This window comes from Rhinatrema bivittatum, chromosome 7 (genome assembly GCF_901001135.1).
Source record: "Rhinatrema bivittatum chromosome 7, aRhiBiv1.1, whole genome shotgun sequence".
Classification (NCBI taxonomy): domain Eukaryota; kingdom Metazoa; phylum Chordata; class Amphibia; order Gymnophiona; family Rhinatrematidae; genus Rhinatrema; species Rhinatrema bivittatum.
In genome coordinates this window covers 242,142,791-242,167,026 of record NC_042621.1, presented here as the reverse complement: position 1 = coordinate 242,167,026, position 24,236 = coordinate 242,142,791, and positions in this window count along the sequence as shown.

Here is a 24,236-nt window from a genome sequence, read left to right as displayed (position 1 = left end):
GCGGTTACCACCCAAATCAATTAAGCTGTGGTTACTACCCAAATCAATTAAGCCTGATAATTCACTTTCAATACATATCCAGAGAAGCTCTCTGCTTCAACGGCAGAGGGAAATGAAGAAAAGTGGATTTATATTTATATAATAACCAACAAGGACTGAATTGCACAGGCTGGGTAAACAAATAAGCGTGGGAGTAGCTTGCTTGTTGTGGCGATTACTGCCCCTAACCAATTAAGCTAGATACTTCACTTAGAAGCAGTCAAGCACTGCTCTCTACATTAATGGCAGGGGTGGAAGGGAAATAGAACCAAAAGGTTACTAAAGGCCAAGAGTAACAAATAAGTATGAGAGAGAGAAAAAAAAAGTGTGAAAGCTTGCTGGGCAGACTGGATGGGCCATTTGTTCTTCTGCCGTCATTTCTATGTGCCTATGTTTCTATGTTTCTATGCATCTAAGTGAAGTATCAAGCTTAATTGGTTAGGGGTAGTAACTGCAGCAATAAGCAAGCTACTCCCACGCTTAATTGTTTACCCAACCTGTGCAATTCAGTCCTTGTTGGTTGTTGTCTGAATATAAATCCTCTTTTCTTTATTTCACCCAGCCGTTGAAGCAGTGAGCTGCGCTGGATATGTATTCCAAGTGAAATATCAGGTTTAATTGATTCGGGGTAGTAACTGCCGTAACAAGCAAGCTACACCCACACTTATTTGTTTTCCCAGACTATACAATTCAGTCCATTGTCTGAATGTAAATCCTCTATCTTCATTCCCCCTTGCCGAAGCAGAGAGCTAAGCTGGATATGCATTGAAAGTGAAGTATCAGGCTTATTTGGTTTGGGGTAGTAACCACTAACCACCTCAACAAGCAAGCTACTCCCCTGCTTTTTTGTGAATGCAAATCCTTTTTTTCCACATTTCCTCTTACTGTTGAAGCATAGAGCAATATTGGAGTCACATTAACCGTGTGTATGTTTATTGAATAAGGGTATTAATCACCAGGTAGTAGCTGTCGTTCCTGCAAGCCCCTCTATGCCTCTTCTCTTCATTCACATCCTCTAGACATTATGGATCCACAGTGTTTACCCCACGCCCCTTTGAAATCCTTCACAGTTTTGGTTTTCACCACTTCCTCTGGAAGGGCATTCCAGGCATCCACCACCCTCTCCATGAAGAAATACTTCCTGACATTGGTTCTGGGTCTTCCTCCTTGGAGTTTTAAATTGTGACCCCTGGTTCTGCTGATTATTTTCCAACGGAAAAGGTTTGTCGTTGACTTTAGATCAACAAAAACCTTTCAAGTATCTAAAAGTCTGTATCATATCACCTCTGCTCCTCCTTTCCTCCAGGGTGTACATATTTAGATTCTTCAATCTCTCCTCATAAGTCATTTGATGAAGACCATCCACCTTTTTGGTCGCCCTTCTCTGGACCGCCTCCATCCTATCTCTGTCCCTTCTGAGATACGGTCTCCAGAACTGAGCACAGTACTCCAGGTGAGGCCTCACAAAGGACCTATACAAGGGGATAATCTCTTCCCTTTTCTTACTCGATATTCCTCTCTCTATGCAGCCCAGCAATCTTCTGGCTTTAGCTATCGCCTTGTCACACTGTTTCGCCGACTTCAGATTGATAGACACTATCACCCCAAGGTCTCTCTCCTGCTCCATGCATATTAGCCCTTCACCCCCCATCGAAAACAGTTCTTTCAGATTTCTACACCCCATATGCATGACTCTGCATTTCTTGGCATTGAATCTCAGCTGCCATATCTTTGACTACTCTTCCAGTTTCCTTAAATCCCGTCTCATTCTCTCCACTCCTTCTGGCATGTCCACTCTGTTGCAGATCTTAGTGTCATCCGCAAAAAGACAAACCTTACCTTCTATCCCATCTGCAATGTTGCTCAAAAAGATATTGAACAGGACCAGTCCCAACACCGATCCTTGCGGCACTCCGCTTAACACTGCTCTCTCTTCAGAGTAAGTTCCATTTACCATCACACATTGTTTTCTGTCCATCAACCAGTTTGCAATCCAGGTCACCACCTCAGCAGTCACTCCTAAGCTTCTCATTTTATTCACAAGCCTCCTGTGCAGTACCGTATCAAAAACGTTGCTGAAATCCAAGTAGATGACATCGAGCGCTCTTCCTCGATCTAATTCCCTAGTCACCCAGTCAAAAAAGTCAATCAGATTTGACTGACAGGACCTTCCCCTGGTGAATCCATGCTGCCTCTGGTCCAGCAATTTTTCCAACTGTAGATAGTTCACTATTCTTTCTTTCAGCAGTGACTCCATTACTTTCCCCACCACCGAGGTGAGGCTAACCGGCCTGTAGTTTCCAGCCTCCTCTCTGCTCCCACTCTTGTGAAGCGGGACCATCACCGCTCTTCTCCAATCACTTGGCACCATGCCCGTTTCTAGGGATCTATTGAAATGGTCACACAGCGGACCCGTGAGCACATCTCTGAGCTCCTTCAGTATCCTTGGATGAGCCTCATCAGGCCCCATGGCTTTGTCCACTTTCAGTTTCCCCAGCTCTTCCCATACATTCTCTACTGTAAATGGAGTTACATCTACTTCACTCCCCTCCAGTTTCTTGTTAACTAGCGAAGGTCCTTCTCCAGGGTCCTCTTTAGTGAACACCGAACTGAAGTATTCATTTAATATTTCTGCCATTTCTTCTTCTCTTTCCATACATTGATCTTTTTCACCTTTCAATTTCACTATACCACTTTGAACTTTTCTTCTTTCTCTGATGTATCTGAAAAATGTTTTGTCACCTCGCTTTACCTCTTTGGCTATCCTTTCTTCCGCTTGAGTTTTTGTTGTCTTGATTACTTTCTTCATCTCCCTCAGTTCCAACAGACAGATATTCTTCTTTGTGCTCCTCCCTTTGGGATCATTTATATTTCTTGAGCACTGTTCTTTTAGCTTTTATTTTGTCAGCCACCTCCTTTGAGAACCAGATAGGTTTCATTTTTCTTTTGCTTTTCTTTACTTTTCTAACATATAGATTAGTTGCCTTGGTAATTGCTCCTTTTATTTTGGTCCATTGTTGTTCCACATCTCTCTTGTTTTCCCAGCCTTCTAGTTCTTCCTCCAGGTACTTCCCCATTTCATCAAAGGTAGTGGACCTCACACATCACATAGGTAGGATCAGGGGCGGATTGGCCTATCGGGGTATCGGGCTTCCCCCGGTGGGCGGGTCTAGCTGGTCAAGTGGTCTTGACCGCGTGGCTCTTCCTCAACCCAGCCTCAGAGCCTCCCAGCCAGCCCCCGCCTGAGACCAAGCCAGTGGGGGCTGAAGAAATAAAATTTGTGGCCAAAGAAAAGAAGATCAGCCAGCCCCCATGGGAGACCAAGTCGGCGGGGGCCGAATAAATTAAAATTGAGGCCGGCGGTGGCCTGGCTGGGGGCTGGCTGGGTGGCGCCCATCTTCTTTTCTTCGGCCTCCGCCGGCCTCGATTTTAATTTCTTCAGCCCCCGCCGGCCTCGATTTTAATTTCTTCGGCCCCCCGATCTTTGGCCCCGGCCAGAGACAAAGTCGAGGGGGGCCGAAGAAATTAAAATCGAGCCGAAGAAAAGAAGATTGTCCTGACCCAATCTCAATCTGAATGTCCAAAAAGGCCACCCTTGTACCACCAAAATTAAATGTGAATTGTATGGACGAATCACAACTGTTCAACCATCTCCCAAATTCTAGAAACTGTTCTTGCCCTATAGACAACATATATTACTTTGGTGTCATTTTATAGACGATATCATTATATTGTGGAAGGGAGGGCAAGAACAGTTTCTAGAATTTGGGAGATGGTTGAACAGTTGTGATTCGTCCATACAATTCACATTTAATTTTGGTGGTACAAGGGTGGCCTTTTTGGACATTCAGATTGAGATTGGGTCAGGACAATTCTTTTTTACCATTTTCAAAAAACCCACTGATAGAAATACGCTGCTAAGTTATTCAAGTTGTCAACCGCGGAATTTGGTTGATAGTATCCCTTATGGACAGTTTCTGTGGTTAAGGAGACTCTGCTCTACGGTTGCTGAGTTTAAAGAAAGATCTAAAGAAATGGGGCAACGGTTCTTAGATAGAGGGACCCTGAAAGGCTTGTCAGATGAGCTTTAAAGCGGGCTCGATGGAACAACAGGGACCTTTTATTAAACCCTCAAAAAAGAATCTTACCCAATAGAATAATATGTGTATTACCATTTTCTGAAGGGATACAAGGGGTGACTCAAAGTATCAGAAAGAATTGGCGTATTTTGCAAGTGTATCCAGTTTTCAAGGATCCCCCAATGGTGGCTTACAAACGGGGCAGTAACATCAAAGATATGGTGGTACATTCTTCTTTTTATGAGTTAACAGAAAGAAATGAAAATGAGGAGGTGGGTCACTTTCCGTGCCAGGAATGTTCCATGTGTGTGGTGACACATTCAAATTGTGATATTCCAAATGAAAAATTTAAAGGATATGTTCCACATGTGTGGACAAATCGTGCCACGTCACGAGTGGTATATGTAATATGGTGCGCTTGCAATTTATTATATGTGGGTAAAACTATGAGAAAATTAAAAACAGAGCTCATAGAACATAAGAGTGCCCTGAAACGTCTGAGGATGGAAGCCCCTTTGGTACAACATTATACTGAGCAGGGTCATGGTTTTGAAGATCTGAGATGTACAATATTGGAAGTTGTAAAATATGATCAGCGGGGTGGGAATGTTGATCTTAAATTGCTGCAGAAGGAGCAAAAATGGATATTTAAGTTAGGTACGGTTCATCCGGAGGGACTTAACAAGGAAGTGGATTGGTCAGTTTTTCTGGAAAATTGATTGGAGGAGAGTGTAGGAACTTGCTTGGTTTAAAAGCAGTGGTTTCTGGGAGTTTGAGTGACAAGCGCCATTTTTGAAGCAGAGCTGGGGAAAGGATCCGGTTGCGGCCAGTACTGAAAGTAAGTCGCGTTGCTAGAGCCATAAAAATGTTAAAAATGTTTGAGGATTACTGTGATTAGTGAGAATGAATGTGTTTTCATATTTAGGAGAGATCCCCTGAAGAAGGCAGGTGTTTCCGCCGAAACATCGTCGATGTCGGGAGGCATGGGAATGTGTATATAACAGCGGCACTACGAGATTATGATCTGAATGAACAGCAAAAGAAAGAGATAAGCATTTTAACGTGTCTAAGATTTAAAATGATCAAAAATCTAAGAATTTGAAAGATATGTTTTGAGGATTTGTGTGGAGCACTTAGGTGTGGGTAAAGCTTTAAGAGTGAGAGACAGGTCTTTTAGAAAGTAGTGGGTCACGTGATGGGGTTTTAAAATATAAAAAAAGCGAATTGGGAAAGAGTAAATGAGGTGACTGTGTATGCTATATACACGATACTGGTTGTAGCCCTGTAAGGGCAAGAGCCAGGTGACTATGAAGGCACATTTATTCTGATACATTTTCCCAAAAAATATTTCTGTGTGGGAGTAAGGATAAAGTATATTTCCTCCTTTTTTGGAGAGATATACCCATGCCAGAAATTACATTCAAAGGTGATGATTCAGAGGAACTAAAACAAATCTCAGTGAACCTAGAAGATGTACTAGGGAAAATTGACAAACTAATAAGTAGTAAATCTCCTGGACCAGATGGTATACATCCCAGATTGCTGAAAGAATTGAGAAATTAAATTGCAGATCTGCTACTGGAAATGTGTAAACTATCAATAACATTATCTATGCTACCTGAAGACTGGAAGATTGCCAATTGTTAAGGTTTGTGGGTATGTGGACCCTTGGCCCAAGGTGTGAGTTGTTACAGCCTGTGGGGAGGAGCCCCACAGGTCCGTACCACCAGGAGGTGAGGTACTGGTACAGTGGGGAACTCTAGGCACAGTGATGGAGAGGCCCCCCAGGGACCAGGAGGTAACTTCCGCAGGGTGGTAGGCAGTAGGTGGTTCTTGGAGTGAGACCCTGAAGAAAGAGATGCCAGGCGAACCGCGGAGCGGTAGGCATAGGAATAGTCGTGCAGAAGGTTCTCCGGGAGGAAAACCCAGAGGGAGCGGAGCTGCAGCGTAGTGGGTGCAAATAGGAGATGTAGGCCACCCACAAGGTAGGAGAACCCGGTCTTGATCCAAGCTGCTGACATAGGCAGGAACCCAGAGAGCGGAGGAATGCCAGCGGTGTAGCAGAGGAGCTGCCACGAGGAGCGGGACAACTGACAGTCGAGTAATAAGCTGGAGCACAGCCCCGTGGAGTGGGGCGGTGATAGGTAGTCTCTTGAATAGAAGCGATAACCGAGGAGCGGGTAAGCGCAGTCAATCTTGGTGAAAACACAAGCGCAACCCCGAGGAGTGGGGGGAGGCCAGTGAAGGAACTCACAGGTTGTCGCAGTGTTCTAAGGGAGACCCGAGTAGCAGGAGCCAATGCAGAGCAGGACCCAGGAGGCACAGAGCCAACCCGAGGAGCAGAGTAGGCCAGAGGAGCGAGTCCCCTTAGGAGTGCACATTGACCTCCAAGGAGTGGATGCCAGACAGGGTCCAGGAGCAAGGCACGTAGCGACATCTCAGGAACATAAGGCAAGAGTTCAGACCTCGGATGGAACTTGTTGCCAAGTCAGCTAGCTGGCGGAAAAGATGGAGCTTAAATACAGGAGTCCGATGATATCATCAAACAGGGATGCCCCTGAGGTTCCCGCCGAAGAGGCTTCAAAGCTGGGGCCTGTGACGCGCGCACCTAGGAAGGCCCAACTTTGAAGTAGGAAGTAGCGGCATCCATGCTGCCGAGAGGAATCCTGAGGAACGCGGTGATGTAGGCAATCCCGTGCAGCGAGCAGCCCCAGGGAGGGCAGGAGAGCAATGCAAGAAGTGAGTACTCGTGGTCGCAGCCATCTGCGACCGACAGGCATAACACCAATGTAACACCAGTTTTAAGAAAGGATCATGGGGTGATCCAGGAAACTACTGACCAGTTAGTCTGATGTCAGTTTCTACTATTATTCCTGGCACAATCATAAAAACAAAATTGTTGAACATATAGACAAGCATAGTTTAATGGGGCAAAGCAAACATGGATTTAGCCATGGGAGTCTTGCCTCACACATTTTCTACATTTTTTTGAAGATATAATTAATATGTGGATAAAGGTGAGCCAATTGATATAGTGTATCTGGATTTCCAGAAAGGATTTGACAAAGTCCCTCATGAAAGACTTCTTAGGAAATTAGAAAGTCATGGGATGGGGGCAGTGTCCCATTGTGGATTGCCAACTGGTTAAAAGACAGAAAACAGAGAGTAGGGATAAATGGTTAATTTTCCCACTGGAAAAAGGTGAATAGTGGAATGCCCTAGGGCTCTGTTTTGGGACCAATGCTTTCTAATTTATTTATAAATGACCTGGTAATGGGAACAACAAATGAGATGATCAAATTTGCTGATGACACAAAATTATTCAGAGTTGTCAAATCACAAGAGGATTGTGAGAAATTGCAAGAGGACATTGCAAAACTGTAAAACTGGGCATGCAAATAGCAATGAAATTTAATATAGACAAGTGCAAAGTGATGCACTTAGGGAAGAGATACCAAAACTATAGCTACAAAATGCAAGGTTCCACATTAGGAATCACCACAGAAAAGGATCTACGTGATATCATTGCAAATACATTGAAATCTTCTGCTTACTGTGCAGCAGCAGCCAAGAAAGCAAATAGAATGCTAGGGATTATTAGGAAAGGAATGGACAATAAAACAGAGAATATCATGATGCCTCTGTATCCCTCCATGGTGTGACCTCATCTTGAGTATTGTGTTCAGCTCTGGTCACTACATCTCAAGAAAGATTTAGCAGAATTAGAACAGGTATAGAGAAGGTCGACCAAGATGCTAAAGGGGATGGAACAATTCCCCTATGAAGAAAGGCTAAAGAGGTTAGGACTCTTCAACTTGGAGAAGAGACAGCTGAGGGTAGATGTGATAGAGGTCAATAGAATCATGAGTGGAATGGAACGAGTAAACATTAATTAGACCAAGGGACACAAAATGAAGTTACTGGGTGATACATTTAAAACTAATAAGAAAATATTTTTTTACTCAACGCATAATTAAGCTCTGGAATTTGTTGCCAGAGGATGTGATGAAAGATATTAGTTTAGCTGCTTTTAGAAAAGATTTGGACATGTTCCTGGAGGAAAAGTCTATTAACAATTATTAAGGTGGTTGTTGCATGTCCCGTCCGCGCTCGGCCCGCACCCAGGCCTGCTCACCTCTCCAGCGCCTCCAAGGGTCCCGAGTCATCTTCCCCTGCAGCGATACGCAAGCACAGCTAGGCCTCGGCGTCCCGCGGCAGCAGTCACTGGGCCTTCGTCCTCCAGCTAGGCCTCACGGCGGGGCTCGGCGTCCTCCATGGTGTCAGCCCCGCCCCTAGGCATGCACGCGTGGACTGCCTGGCACCTTAAAGGGCCGGGGTGGATCCCAGCTCCGCGGCGTGCCCTGATTGATCATACTATAACAGGAAGCTCCTACCCGGACTTCCTTGCCTTGGCAATCGGGTTGATCCTAGTGATTTCTAGTTTGCCTCTGCATTCCAGTCTCATTCCAGTCCTGTTCCAGTCTCATTCCAGTCCTGTTCCAACATCCTTCTGTTCCAGTGTCCTTCTGTTCCAGCCTCCTTCTGTCTACTCTTTCAGATTGTCTTCTTAGTACTGACCTCGGCTTCCCTTTGACTACATTGATCGCTGCCTACCTCTGACCTTCTGCCTGTTTCTATGACCACGTCTGCACACTGCCTGGAACTGACCTCTGCCTGATTACCGACCACGTCTGCATGCTGCCTGGAACTGACCTCTGCCTGAACTCGACCATGTCTGACTGTCTCCTGGAACTTGACCTCTGCTTTGGCTGACTACCCACAGACTGACTACTGGTAACTGACTCCTGCTTTGCTTGACTATCCACAGACTGATTACTGGCTCTGACCCTCGCATTGGCTGACCACGCTTCTTTGAATCTGGCCTTGATCCTTACCATATATTCAGAGACTCTCTTCTGGCCTTCTCAGGGACCCAGGACTTCTGGCCTGAGTATCGACCGCACACCCTTGATCATGGTAGGCACACCCCTGAACTTCCTATCAAGGAGATCCTGCAATGCCCACCTAAGACCAGACCTGCAAGGCCCACCTAAGACCAGACGGCCCGGGTACCCTAGTGGCAAAGTTCCAGCTAGCCTCTGTCTCCTCTTGTGCTCTGCCTCCCGCTGGCAGGTGCTCTCTGTGTCTGACCAGGGAGCCTGCCAATCCTGCACTAGGCCAAGGGTCCACTTCCTGGCACAACAGTGGAGTTGCAGAAATCTACTGCTTAGTCTTGGGATAAGTAGCTTGGAATCTATCTACCCCTTTGGATCCTGTCAGATACTTGTGACTTGTAGGGATGTGAATCGTTTTAGGACGATTAAAATTATCGTCCGATAATTTTAATATCGTCTTAAACCGTTATGGAACACAATACAATACAGATTCTAACGATTTATCGTTATAAATCGTTAGAATCGTGAGCCGGCACACTAAAACCCCCTAAAACCCACCCCCGACCCTTTAAATTAAATCCCCCACCCTCCCGAACCCCCCCCAAATAACTTAAATAACCTGCGGGTCCAGCGGCGGTCCGGAACGGCAGCGGTCCGGAACGGGCTCCTGCTCCTGCATCTTGTCGTCTTCGGCCGGCGCCATTTTCCAAAATGGCGCCGAAAAAATGGCGGCGGCCATAGACGAAAAAGATTGGATGGCAGGAGGTCCTTCCGGACCCCCGCTGGACTTTTGGCAAGTCTCGTGGGGGTCAGGAGGCCCCCCACAAGCTGGCCAAAAGTTCCTGGAGGTCCAGCGGGGGTCAGGGAGCGATTTCCCGCCGCAAATCGTTTTCGTACGGAAAATGGCGCCGGCAGGAGATCGACTGCAGGAGGTCGTTCAGCGAGGGTTCCGGCGCCTCGCTGAACGACCTCCTGCAGTCGATCTCCTGCCGGCGCCATTTTCCGTACGAAAACGATTCGCGGCGGGAAATCGCTCCCTGACCCCCGCTGGACCTCCAGGAACTTTTGGCCAGCTTGTGGGGGGCCTCCTGACCCTCACGAGACTTGCCAAAAGTCCAGCGGGGGTCCGGAAGGACCTCCTGCCGTCCAATCTTTTTCGTCTATGGCCGCCGCCATTTTTCGGCGCGATTTTGGAAAATGGCGCCGGCCGAAGACGACAAGATGCAGGAGCAGGAGCCCATTCCGGACCGCTGCCGTTCCGGACCACCGCTGGACCCGCAGGTTATTTAAGTTATTTTGGGGGGGTTCGGGAGGGTGGGGGATTTAATTTAAAGGGTCGGGGGTGGGTTTTAGGGGGTTTTAATGTGCCGGTTTTTTGATTTTTCGATTTTTCGATTTTTTAACGATTTTTCATGATTTTTCATGATATTTTACCCCCCCAAACGGCAACAATACGATTCCCTCCCCCTCCCAGCCGAAATCGATCGTTAAGACGATCGAGGACACGATTCACATCCCTAGTGACTTGGCTTGGCCACTGTTGGAAACAGGATGCTGGGCTTGATGGACCCTTGGTCTGACCCAGCATGGCAATTTCTTATTATCTTATGAAATACTATCAGATAAGTAGAATCTTTACTTTAAAAAATTAACAAAACCTTTTAATTGCTTTAATTAATCTAGGGGGTAATTTGCAGAGGAGTTATATGCATAAATGTAACATACTAATGTAGCAATTTTCAAAAGCCATTTACTCAAGTAAATCCTATGGACAATTCAAGGGCATATATTGTAGCAATTTTCAAAGCCCACTTACTTGAGTGAAGTTCATTTACTCAAGTAAAAGCCAGTGTTATTTGCATAAATGCTTTTTTAAAATCAGGTCCAATGTATTTAATTTAATTTGATTCTATGTGTCTTTTTTTCTCTTTTTCAGGTGTTCTGTATTTTTTCTGAAGACAACTACAGGTAAATATTTGATTGTTAAAGGCCTTTTCTTTCCTTTTATTTATGTCTCTGACTTGTCTTTCTCTGTCTTTCTTAACTATCTTTGATACGAAACCATTGGTGTGCACAGATACATTTTTATCACTGGTCAGCTGCTGAAGGGAGTTGCTGGCTAGTAGGGATGTGAATCGTGTCCTCGATCGTCTTAACGATCGATTTCGGCTGGGAGGGGGAGGGAATCGTATTGTTGCCGTTTGGGGGGGTAAAATATCGTGAAAAATCGTGAAAAATCGTGAAAAATCTAAAAATCGCAAAACCGGCACATTAAAACCCCCTAAAACCCACCCCCGACCCTTTAAATTAAATCCCCCACCCTCCCGAACCCCCCCCAAATGAGTTAAATAACCTGCGGGTCCAGCGGCGGTCCGGAACGGCAGCGGTCCGGAACGGGCTCCTGCTCCTGAATCTTGTTGTCTTCAGCCGGCGCCATTTTCCAAAATGGCGCCGAAAAATGGCGGCGGCCATAGACAAACACGATTGGACGGCAGGAGGTCCTTCCGGACCCCCGCTGGACTTTTGGCAAGTCTCGTGGGGGTCAGGAGGCCCCCCACAAGCTGGCCAAAAGTTCCTGGAGGTCCAGCGGGGGTCAGGGAGCGATTTCCCGCCGCGAATCGTTTTCGTACGGAAAATGGCGCCGGCAGGAGATCGACTGCAGGAGGTCGTTCAGCGAGGGTTCCGGCGCCTCGCTGAACGACCTCCTGCAGTCGATCTCCTGCCGGCGCCATTTTCCGTACGAAAACGATTCGCGGCGGTAAATCGCTCCCTGACCCCCGCTGGACCTCCAGGAACTTTTGGCCAGCTTGTGGGGGGCCTCCTGACCCCCACGAGACTTGCCAAAAGTCCAGCGGGGGTCCGGAAGGACCTCCTGCCGTCCAATCGTGTTCGTCTATGGCCGCCATTTTTCGGCGCCATTTTGGAAAATGGCGCCGGCTGAAGACAACAAGATTCAGGAGCAGGAGCCCGTTCCGGACCGCTGCCGTTCCGGACCGCCGCTGGACCCGCAGGTTATTTAACTCATTTGGGGGGGGTTCGGGAGGGTGGGGGATTTAATTTAAAGGGTCGGGGGTGGGTTTTAGGGGGTTTTAGTGTGCCGGCTCATGATTCTAACGATTTATAACGATAAATCGTTAGAATCTCTATTGTATTGTGTTCCATAACGGTTTAAGACGATATTAAAATTATCGGACGATAATTTTAATCGTCCTAAAACAATTCACATCCCTACTGGCTAGCACTGTTAGCGTACTACGTTCTCTTGCTAAGAGATGCATTGTCTCTGTCTTCTTTGGGGTTTGCTGACTCCTGCCTTCTTCTTGCTTCTTAAACATACTACTTTATTCTTTAGCTACATAAAAAGGAAGAAGACTAACTACTCTATCCCCAGTTGGTCTTCTGGGCAAACAATATGTATTCTAGTGTGTGGCACTCTAGCTTGTTGAACTGTTTCTAACTAGTTACAAAATAAATAGATAATTGATAATCCCTGTTTTAATCATTGAAGGAACAGTTGTACACTGAGCCACTCTTTTTATAAACTCTCACTGGAGATAATTATATAAATGGCGCTATTACTTTTGCATAGGAGAATAAAAGTACTAACAATACCTCTGTGGTACTTATGTTAACTTATGTCTCTCTTGAAAGGAAATTCCCCACTTTTTTCCTGTTCTGCATGATATACTACCACAGAATGTCAGTCTCCCTTTGACTAATTGCTAATTCTAGCGAACCGTAAACTTCCGCTATCTGCAGAAATCTGACTTTAGCAATCTCCAGCAAAGGGAAAGATCAAAATATGAAAGGGGACTTAATCCTTATTCTCCTTGTGCCACTGTTGCATAGCTCATTGAAAGGATTAATTAGTGAGATTTTACTCACTCAGCATGTGAGAGTTTCAGTTTGTACTCAGTCTCTTTCAGTCACATTTAATTCTAATAAAAGCTGAAAATATATGAATTCCACATCTCAGCTTTGTCAATTTTAACTTTTACTGCTCTGACCTTTACCTTTTCTTTTAGAAGGTAGGAAATTCCACTCTTAAAAGGTCACTCATGCATAGCACATTAATACTAATGTGTTTCTAACAGTTATTTTTAATATGTTTTTACTGTATTGGCAAGGCATGCTATCTCTGTTACAGAATAACAACTGCTTATGCCTACCTTCAACTTCCAGCATTCTTCTGCTAGGACTTCTAAACTGTAATTGCTGTAAAAGTGTTACAGTATCCATCATCATCTGAAGTCATTGAAAGGGAGTGCTGGAGACATCTTGGAGCCTTACCTTACATGTCAGTTTCAGAGCTATCACCCCCTTAACAATGTTAAGACAATATAAAAATAATTGTAATGTACTTAGCTTTGCCTAAAACTATGAGGTCGATGCAAAAAAGGTGAACTGAAAGCGGGCGCTGAGTGTTCAGTGCTCGCTTTCCTAATGCGCCCCCAGGCACCTCTCCTGAGAGCTCAATGCAATATTTAAATTAGGGCTCATGCTGTCAAGGAGGCACTAGGGGCAATTGCGCGCCCCTAGCACTTCCTTGACAGCATGTGGCGGAGAGAGGTCTGCTGTTGGTGGCTGTCCACCAGTTAAGAAAACATTCTCCAAATCTGACAGCGGCACCCGTGTCTGACCTGTTCTAAGCTCTCTCTCCCTGAGAGAACTTAGGGCAGGTCAGAAGGAGTGAATAAATCAATATTAAAGTGTCGGGCACTTAATATTAATGTATTCACTCCTTCACTTATTGCTGATTGGTCCGTTCACTGTCACATGTCAACAAAAATGAATACGAAAAATAAAATAAAGATAAGAAAGCATGTAATGGGAGTAAGAAGACTCAGCACAGACTGCTAGGAAGTCATTAAGCACAATTAAAAAAAATGGCAGCAGCAGCATAAAGTAAATAGAATGAATTTTGAACAATAAATAAGCATAAACTGAAATAAAGAGACATTTATTTATTTATTTTGAATTTTTATATAACCGACATTCCTGTAAAGAATACAGATCACACCGGTTTACATTGAAACAGAACTTTCGCTGGGAGGCAATATATTAAACAATGAACATTAGCGTAATATAACATTCAAACATTTGGAAACAAAGAACAATTACAAACCGAAAGCAGCTTCAACGCAGAATTAATAAAAAATAAAAATAAGAATAAAAATAAATATAAATACTTGAATACAAGATACATTTAAACAAGTAGGAAGGTTAAGTAGCTTGGATAAGGGGGGAGAGAAGGAGGGAAAGGATGGCAAAAGGGGGTAGGAGGGGGGGAGGGAGGGGGCAGGAAGGAGTAAGGGGTAGAGCCTACGAAAGAAAACAATAGGAGGAAGAAACCTGGATGAGTCCTGGGAGGGCTGTGTAGAGAGTTCGGTGTACCCATTAACTGTTGGCCTTAGGCCTTAGTCCATGTTCTAAGACCAGCGTCAGAGAGAACTTGGGTTTTCAGGGAAAGCTTGACTGAAAAGCCAAGTTTTTAAATCTTTCTTGAAAGTTTGGGGACAATGTTCTTGACGGAGGTTGTTGTGTAGTGGTTGGGGATTCAAAGTATGCCTCTGCCACTGGTACAAATACAAGTGAAAGTTTAAAAGCAACACTAGTGACATTGAGATTTGTGCCCATTAAACAAATAAAAAGAGGCAATGTAAGTGCTAAAATAGTTTAGGAAATACACCATTATCCCAAAATGCTGATTGGTCCATTCACTGTCACATGTAAGTGAAAAGGACCAATGGGCAATAAGTGAAGGTGATATTAAGTAGGAAGCTGTACAGAAAAGCAGTTTTTTCTGCTTTTCTGTACTACTTTTAGGAGCGCTCAGCAATTAACGCCTGCTCCGGGCAGGCATTAATTTCTGAGCATAAAAATGGGCATCTTAGTCGTGCATTTTTTTTTTTTTTTTATTCAGAGTGAATAGCTAATAGGGATGTGAATCGTGTGATTGATCGTCTTAACAATCAATTTTGGCTGGGGGGGGAGGGAAATCTGATCATCGTGGGTTTTTTTGTTAAAAAATCATTAAAAATCGTAAATCGGGGAAGGGCAGGAAAACTGGCACACTAAAACAACCCTAAAACCCACCCTGACCCTTTAAAACAAATCCCCCACCCTCCCGAACCCCCCCAAAATGTTTTAAATTACCTGGGGTCCAGTGGGGGGTCCCGGCATGATCTCCCGCTCTCGGGCCATGGCTGCGTTAATAGAAATGGTGCCGGTGGCCCTTTGCCCTTACCATATGACAGGGCAAAGGTAGCACCGGCGCCATTTTGGTTCCTGTCACCCGACGTCACGAGTGCAGGAGATCACTCCCGGACCCCCGCTGGACCCCCAGGGACTTTTGGCCAGCTTGGGGGGGCCTCCTGACCCCAACAAGACTTGCCAAAAGTCCAGCGGGGGTCCGGGAGCGACCTCCTGCACTTGGGCCGTATTGCCAATATTCAAAATGGCACCGGTGCTACTTTTGCCCTCACTACGGTATGACATAGTGAGGGCAAAAGTAGTGCCGGCACCATTTTGAATATTGGCAATATGGCCCGAGTGCAGGAGGTCGCTCCCGGACCCACGCTGGACTTTTGGCAAGTCTTGTGGGGGTCAGGAGGCCCTCCCAAGCTGGCCAAAAGTCCCTGGGGGTCCAGCGGGGGTCCGGGAGCGATCTCCTGCACTCGTGACGTCGGGTGACAGGAACCAAAATGGCGCCGGCGCTACCTTTGCCCTGTCATATGGTAAGGGCAAAGGGCCACCGGCGCCATTTCTATTAATGCAGCCATGGCCCGAGAGCAGGAGATCGCGCCGGGATCCCCCCACTGGACCCCAGGTAATTTAAAACATTTTGGGGGGGTTAGGGAGGGTGGGGGATTTGTTTTAAAGGGTCGGGTGGGTTTTAGGGTTGTTTTAGTATGCCAGTTTTCCCGCCCTCCCCCCCCCCCCCCGATTTACGATTTTTTGACGATAAATCGGGGGAATTGCTATTGTATCGCGGCTCTAACGAGTTTTGACGATTTAAAATATATCTGACAATTGTTTTAAATTGTCAAAAAACGATTCACATCCCTAATAGCTAATAGCCTCATTCACATGCATTTGCATGTGATGAGCGCTATTAGTTTCACTCGCGTTGGACACACGCTGTAGAGGAGCTATTTCCCTTATTGCCTAAGGGGATTAGGTAGCGCCTATACAACCTGCGTCCAACTGCAGATTATACAGCGCACTGGATTGCATTGCTCCCTTTGTGGGACCAAGGGATCTGGTCAGATCACTTATCGCCATAGGGTCCTTCCATGGGCTAATCACATGGTTGTTTACTCAAGCTCTTCCAGATTCCATAGCTACAGCTTTTTATTCAGCTGAACTGACCTGGGGAAAATCCAGACTGGCTCACTTTATTACCCTGGACCAGAAATTGAAAAATAAAAAAGATTTTCTCAGTTTTTCTTTTGATTCCATAAGGTTGTTCTTTGAACATTTTGAGATAATGGTGTATATCCTAAACTATTTTAGCACTTACATTGCCCCTTTTTATTTGTTTAATGGGCACAAATCTCAATGTCACTAGCGTTGCTTTTAAACTTTCACTTGCATTTGTACCAGTGGCAGGGGCATACTTTGAATCCCCAACCACTTCATACATCTCTTTATTTCAGTTTATGCTTATTTATTGTTCAAAATTCATTCTATTTACTTTGGGGCCGAAGCAATACAGTGCGCTGAGCCGAGCGCACTGTTAACCTGCAGTCAGACATGGGTAGAATAGGCGTTAATCAATCCCCTAATGCAATAAGGGGATTAGCGCATATTAAACGCCTGTCCAACGCGGAGTGAATCTAATAGCGCTCATCACATGCAAATGCATGTGAATGAGGCTATTAGGCATTCACTACCGATGCAAATAAAAAAAATGTGCATCTCAGACGCACATTTAACTGTCATCTATTAACGCCTGCCAGGAGCAGGCTTTAAAGCTGTGCGCATCAAAACAAGGTGAAAAATAAAAGAAATAAAACAAAAAAAATAAAAGTGATAGTTGGACCCATCACGAAAACTAACACCGATAAACTTGGCGTCAGTTTTCCGGTGAACGGTAGTCACGAAAACCGACGCCAGGTTTATCAGTGTCAGTTTTTGTGGCTGTCCGCTGGAAAGGAAAACTGATGCCAATGAACTCGGCATCGGTTTTCGTGACTGGCGTATGGCGTATGGCAGTCACGAAAACCGATTTGGTTCGCGTTAGCAAGGTTGCTCTAGGGTCGAGCAAGCGACCCTAGCGCCTCTTTGCTAACGCGACCCCCCTCATTTAAATATTGCATGGTGCCCACCTTGGGGGTGCCTGGGGCGTGTTAAGAGAGCGGGCGCTGACTGTTCAGCGCCCGCTTTCTACGCCAGTTTATTGCATCGGCCCCTTTATGCTACTGCTGTCTTTTTAAATTTTTTTTTTTATTGTGCTTAGTAACTTCCTAGCAGTCTGTGCTGGGTCTTCTTACTCCCATGACATGCTTTCTTATCTTTATTTTATTTTTCTTATTCATTTTTGTTTATTTTTAAAATATTTGTAATTTTGGCCAATAGCACAACAGTTCTGAAAGTGACATCACACTGATATCACCACATGACCTGACCTCCCCACTCAATACCACTGCAATGGAAGTTCCTAGTAATGCCACTGCTCTAGTGCCTCTAGCTGCCATCCCCTCCTAATCAGAAAAAAATGTATTTTTCTAATCCTCAATTTTGTCTCCCTATTACAGAGGACCCATTGTTTGAGTGTCAGGGTAGAGGTTTGGGGCACAGAGTCCTTTTGTTTGGGTGTTGTGTTGGGGGAAGTGTGATCAAGTGCTCATTGGCCTCTTCGTGTGTGCGGTGCAGATATGAGGGGAAATGAGCACTCCCTTCAAATTCTAATAGGTCCCACAAGAATTCTTTTTAATGTCCAATGTGCTAAAGATTTTAAAGCCTTTATTACATATGCTATTACATTGGCTACTAGCACGCATTTTAAAATCAAATCATTATCCCAAATTAACAGACAATTGTAAAATGTCTTAGAACATAGGCCCCTTTATGTTGAATAATGCTTTGAAGAAGAAAAGGAAAGGAAAATAGCAGTGTTGCAGGCCATGATTTTCAAATGAATTGTAGTGATTGAAGGTACTCTGTTGGGCAATTAGAGACATTGATTACATTATAAGAGCTTAGCTTAGCAAGAGTGAAATAAAATTTGCATTAAAGAAATTATATGTAATTGCAGTTGCAATTTATTCAGATTTTTGTTTTTTTTTTTATATTATTGCTTTGCTAGTGTTATTGGGGACTAAGAAAACAGTTTGTAGTACAGCAGAAAATGTGCCTTAGGTACCATAATTTAAATTTATACTATTGTAGAACAGGGAGAGACCTCATCCAGCATCATTCTCAATGTTCTTAACTGCCTTAAACATGGAATTGGCACTAGGTTTCAAAACCTAATGGTCTATGCCAAAACTGGAAGGCTTGGTTCTTGCGTAGTCCAGAAAAACTGAAAATGGTCACCTTAGGAATGGATTAAAATTTAAAATCATGCATCTCGATTCCCTGCTTGAGAAAAAGTAGAGTAACCTGAACCATGCCTCCAAACTCAAAATGCAAGTCTTTCTCTTTGGTTTTCTTTCTCTGCTCTTTCTCTCTCTCCCTATCCTGTTCAGGCTTTCCCTGACTATTATCTTCTCTGCATTATAGTTCTTTCCTTTCTCTGGTTAGCAATTGAATCACATAGTTTAGTTATAAACCCTCATCTTGGTTTCATGGTGTGGGTCCCCTACACATTTCAAATATGCTCTTGAGCAAGCAGTTCTGTAACCTACAGTGTTCATCATGGATCATGTCACAGCTTTTAGATATAGACAATGACATTCTCTAAGGTAATGGGGAATAGCAGCCTACACATACAATATCTTATTGTGAATAAATCTCATAAACAAACATTTACTCAGCATTAATAACCTTCTATGAATTTAAGATTTATTCACTTTTGTTCATCTGGCAGAAGGCATATCTTGAAATCTACAGCTTAATTAAAATGTAAGAATGTGCTACATACCACAGTATAAGCTAAACTCGATTATGAAGCATATCACCAATACTAAGATTATTAGCTTGATTTACTAGAGGAGGGGTTTTGGGAGCAATTTTCAATGGCTTGCATTGTTGCAATGTATGTGCACATCTTTTAGCAAATTTTCAAAGGGAATCTACTTAGATAGTTAATTGAAAAAGCTTGACACACATTTAGCCATTGTGAAGAGGAACATTTTCATCCAGGGATATCTGCCTGGGGAAATACCTTTTGAAAATTTCCCTCCCATTGTTTATAGGAAAAATGCATAGTACATAGACTCCTGCATCACATAACTGCTCTTTCATATTTACAATGTTTCTTCATTATATGCCAAAGCTGGAAAGCAGTTTCAGAAAATCCCAACCCAGCAGCTTTTGAATTCGTTATATGCATTTGACTGTTGAAAAAAAAAATCTCAGGTCATACAGTACATTCTATCTATCACTGAGATAAGACATTTGACAAATGCGTGTGGTGCTCTAAGGGACATGTAAATAAATTCTGTTAATGTATCTAGTTTGCTTCTCTAATGCTATCTGCAAAGACACACACTGATCCTATTTCTCTTATATACGAAAGAAATAATACCAATTACAAGATTCTGGAAGTGAGAGATAGCAGTAACATGTCCTACCATCTGTTAAGGGCTGTCATTTGGACTGTAAGGACTCCCCTACTTCATTGTCTTCTCTGCATGGGTACATATTTTATGAGGGCCATAGAGATCTACATCAAGGATATAATAGGTCTTTTTTTTTTCTCTGCTGTGCTACTTCTGCTGTTATATTTTTTCAAAATTAAATTCAAATTCTGCTGCAGGCTGGAATCCCAATTCCGTGCCCACATGAGTTGGATTGTAATGCTACATAGGTCTAAATATTTTCAGATTTATTTTTGCAAATTCAGATGACATAAAAGTGCAAGTCTAGCTATTATATAAATTATGGGCTGCCTGGAAAATTCCTCTCAAAATTCATGTTGGATGTTCATCAAATAATTACAAATATGAATAATAAGTTTTCCAATATCCAATATCCAATATCTGACATTGTTCATAATTGATTTTGAATTTCTTAGCTGTGAGATGCATTCTTTTAGAAAATATCTTATCAAATAGGTCTTCTATAGTGGAGGAGCAGCCTAGTGGTTAGAGCAACAGCAGGGCTGCGAAGCCAGGGTTCAAATGCCACTGACAATCCTTGGGACTCTGAGTCACTTCAACTTCCAACTTCCATTGCCTCAGGTATAAACTTTGGGTTATATTTACTAAACTCTGTTAGGCATTTACCACATGGTAAACAATAACACACAGTATTTAAAATACTGATCATTATTTTAACCCAAATGCCAAAATAGTAATGAGCTGCTTAGCATAAGAACATAAGAACATAAGAAATTGCCAGACTGGGTCAGACCAAGGGTCCATCAAGCCCAGTATCCTGTTTCCAACAGGGGCCAATCCAGGCCATAAGAACCTGGCAAGAACACCTGACAAGAACCAAACACTAAGGGGTAGGGATGTGAATCATTTTTTTTTATCGTCAAAAATCGTTAGAGTGTGCGATACAATAGAAATTCCCCCAATTTATCGTTAAAAATCGTTAATGGGTTAGTGTCCACTAACCGGCACACCAAAACAACCCCTAAACCCACCCCAACCCTTTAAAACTAAACCCTTACCTTTCCCCACCCTCCCGAAACCCCCCAAAACTTTTTACGAGTACCTGGTGGTCCAGTGGAAGCCCCGGGACTGATCTCCTGCTCTCGGGTCATCGGCGCCATTTTGGCTGCCAGTAATAAAAATGGCGCCGATGGCCCGATAAAAAAAACCCCACTGACCCCTTAAAAATGACCCCTTTGCTTCCCCCACCCTCCCAAACCCCCCCAAACCATTTTAAAATTACCTGGTGGTCCAGTGGGGGCGCGGGGAGTGATCTCCCGCTCTCGGGTCGTCGGCTGCCACTAATCAAAATGGCGCAGATGGCCCTTTGCCCTTACCATGTGACAGGGTATCTGTGCCATTGGCCGGATCCTGTCACATGGTAGGAGCACTGGATGGCCAGTGCCATCTTGTGCTCCTACCATGTGCATCAGGCGCGTCAGGCGCGAACAAAAGTACGCGCAAGGGGGTGCACATTTGTGCAACTTGCGCGTGCCGAGCCCTGCATGCGCTGCCCGTTCCCTCCGAGGCCGCTCCGAAATCGGAACTGCCTCGGAGGAAACTTTCCTTCCATCCCCCACACCTTCCCCTCCCTTCCCCTACCTAACCCACCCTCCCGGCCCTATCTAGACCCCTCCCTACCTTTATCTGAAAAGTTACTACTGCCTCCGGACAGTAGTAACTTAAGCGTGTTGGCGCGGCAGGCGCCGACACATGCCGCAATGTCGGGGCACTCGGCCACGCCCCTGGACTGCCCGCACGCCCCTGAACACGCCCCTGATCCGAAAACACGCCCCCTGGCCACACCCTGACCGCACCTTTTTGCAAGCCCCGGGACTTACGCGCGTCCTGGGGCTTGCGCGCACCGCTGGGCCTAAGCAAAATAGGCTCGGCGCGCAGGTGGGTTTTAAAAGGGTTACGCGTGTACCTTATGTGTGTAACCCTTTTAAAATCCGGCCCTAAGTAGAATCCATGCTACTGATGCCAGTAATAGCAGTAGCTATTCCCTAAGACAACTTGATTAATAGCAGTTGATGGACTTCTCCAAGAACTTATCCAAACCTTTTTTAAATCCAGCTCCACTAGCTACACTAATCACATCCTCTGGCAACACATTCCAGAGCTTAACTGTGCATTGAGTGAAAAAGAATTTTCTCAGATTAGTTTTAAATGTGCTACTTGATAACTTCATGGAATGTACCCTAGTCCTTCTATTATCCGAAAGAGTAAATAACCGATTCACATCTACTCATTCTAGACATCTCATGATTTTGACCTCTATCATATCCCCCCTCAGCCATCTCTTCCCTAGCTGGGCAGCCCTAATATCTTCAGCTTTTCCTCATATGGGAGCTGTTCCATCCCCTTTATTATTTTGGTCGCCCTTCTCTGTACCTTCTCCAGTGCAATTATATCTTTTTTGAGATGCGGTGACTAGAATTGTATACAGTACTCAAGGTGTGGTCTCACCATGGAGCGATACAGAGGCATTATGACATTTTCCATTTTATTTACCATTCTCTTCCTAATAATTCCTAACATTCTGCTTGTATAGCTGCAGTGGATGTTTTAGTGTGCATGTTAACAGATTTTACCAAATGCATACAAAAGAAAGTTTTGTGTAAGTCTTAATGTATAGACCCCCTTATGTCACAGCTTACTTACATGTAATTAGATAATAACAACTTGTTTTATTTTCTCCAGTTCCCTTTGAAATCTTCCTTGCCATGTGTATGCCAGAAATGTGCCACCAATGCATCCATCCTAAAGATACCTGGAGCATGAACTTGTGAAACTTGTTGAGGTCTTGTCTGGATGAAAGACAGTATAAAAATTGTGAGGGTTCAGGTTTGAAAGTCCCTAGGCAAGAGGTTAGAATGGAAAAATTCAGCGTGAAATAAACATTATTACTGGTATCCAAGTCTTCCGAAAAAACAGGTGCCATGCTCAGGCTGGGGGCACTAAGTCTAAGAATTGCAATCTTTTACATCACCATCTATCACACATTTGTTCCTACCTGAGGTCTCAGGTACAACACAGCTGATTCAATATCAGTTTGCTTGTGAAGGCTAAAATTAACCTGAAATTGTGCAGTTGGGTTTAAATTATGAAAGGAAGCAATTTAAAATACCCATTTTTATTTAAAACTGAACATGATGCACTTTTAAACTTATAAAGAATCATACACATTGGTACAATTAATATGATAACCACAAAATCCCTTCCCACACAAGCCCTCCTGGGGCAAACCTCTAGTAACTACACCCACTTATATCAGGATTTATTCACCGTCATTTAAACACTGTTATTCAGGCTTGATTTTCGTAATAGTGTGTATTTGGGGCTACCTAAATACATTCTGCATGACCTTCAGATTATTCAAAATATTGCAGGAAGGAGCAGTGGCATTGCTAGAAGTGAATAGATCCTGGTGAAGAAATGAACATGGGACCCTTATAACACTATGTTTCCTTGAAAACACAATCTCCTTATTAGACAATCTCCTGCTTATTAGGACATTGTAATGAGCCAAAAGTGGGGTTTTTTGTGCCTTTGAATCTGTAAATATAGTTTTCATCTTTTCAATATCCAGTTTTCTTGGATACTCATTTTCAATTGAGAGGATGGACAAGTCAGTTAGGTGTTTCATGGCATAGTGCTCCTCAGGTTAGTTTTTATCTTTTTTTTAAATTAAATTTTAGTTTAGAGAATGTCCTTTTTGCAACTGCCACTGTCACAGTATAATAATAAAAAAAAAACAGACAGGCAGCGCAGATCTCAGTAAACTTGCTGACATGACACATTTTTCTATCATAAGAAGATCTGCTACTTTATGGTTGATTTTTTAGGAATATCAGACTTCAATAATGATCTGAATGAGCATAATTGTCTGGGAAGAGTGTGTGACAGGTCACTATTATACTTCTTGGCCAGAGTTTCTCTAGCTGCATACAACTCCTCATCAGTTACTGATTTCAGAGTTGTTGGATGCAGGGCATTAAGCATAGAAATTACCTCTTTCATGCAAGCAAATCTATATTTGTTTTGAGAGATTACTATGTCCAGTGTTGCAGCGAACACACTCACTTTGAATTGGTCCTCCACAAATGCAGGTCTTTGATACTCACATAGGTCATCATGAAACTTCTCACTTACTACACTTTGGTCTTGAAATTCTTGCATATATCTTGGCTGGATCATTTCCCCAGCTCTAATATGCAGGATGTTGAACTGATTTCTCACCTCGTGCAAATTATTGAGCAATGCCTTGAGAAGCACTACAGCATTGCTTAGATCTGCGGTGACTGCATCAGTTATGAAATGCTGTTGATAGGTTCCAAAATTTTTGTTAGCAGTACAATCAGAAAGGCAAACTGGAACCTTTCCATTTGAAATGTCAGAGTTATAGCTCTGTTGCCTCATTCTTCTTTCACAGGAGAATGATTTCAGTCAGCACC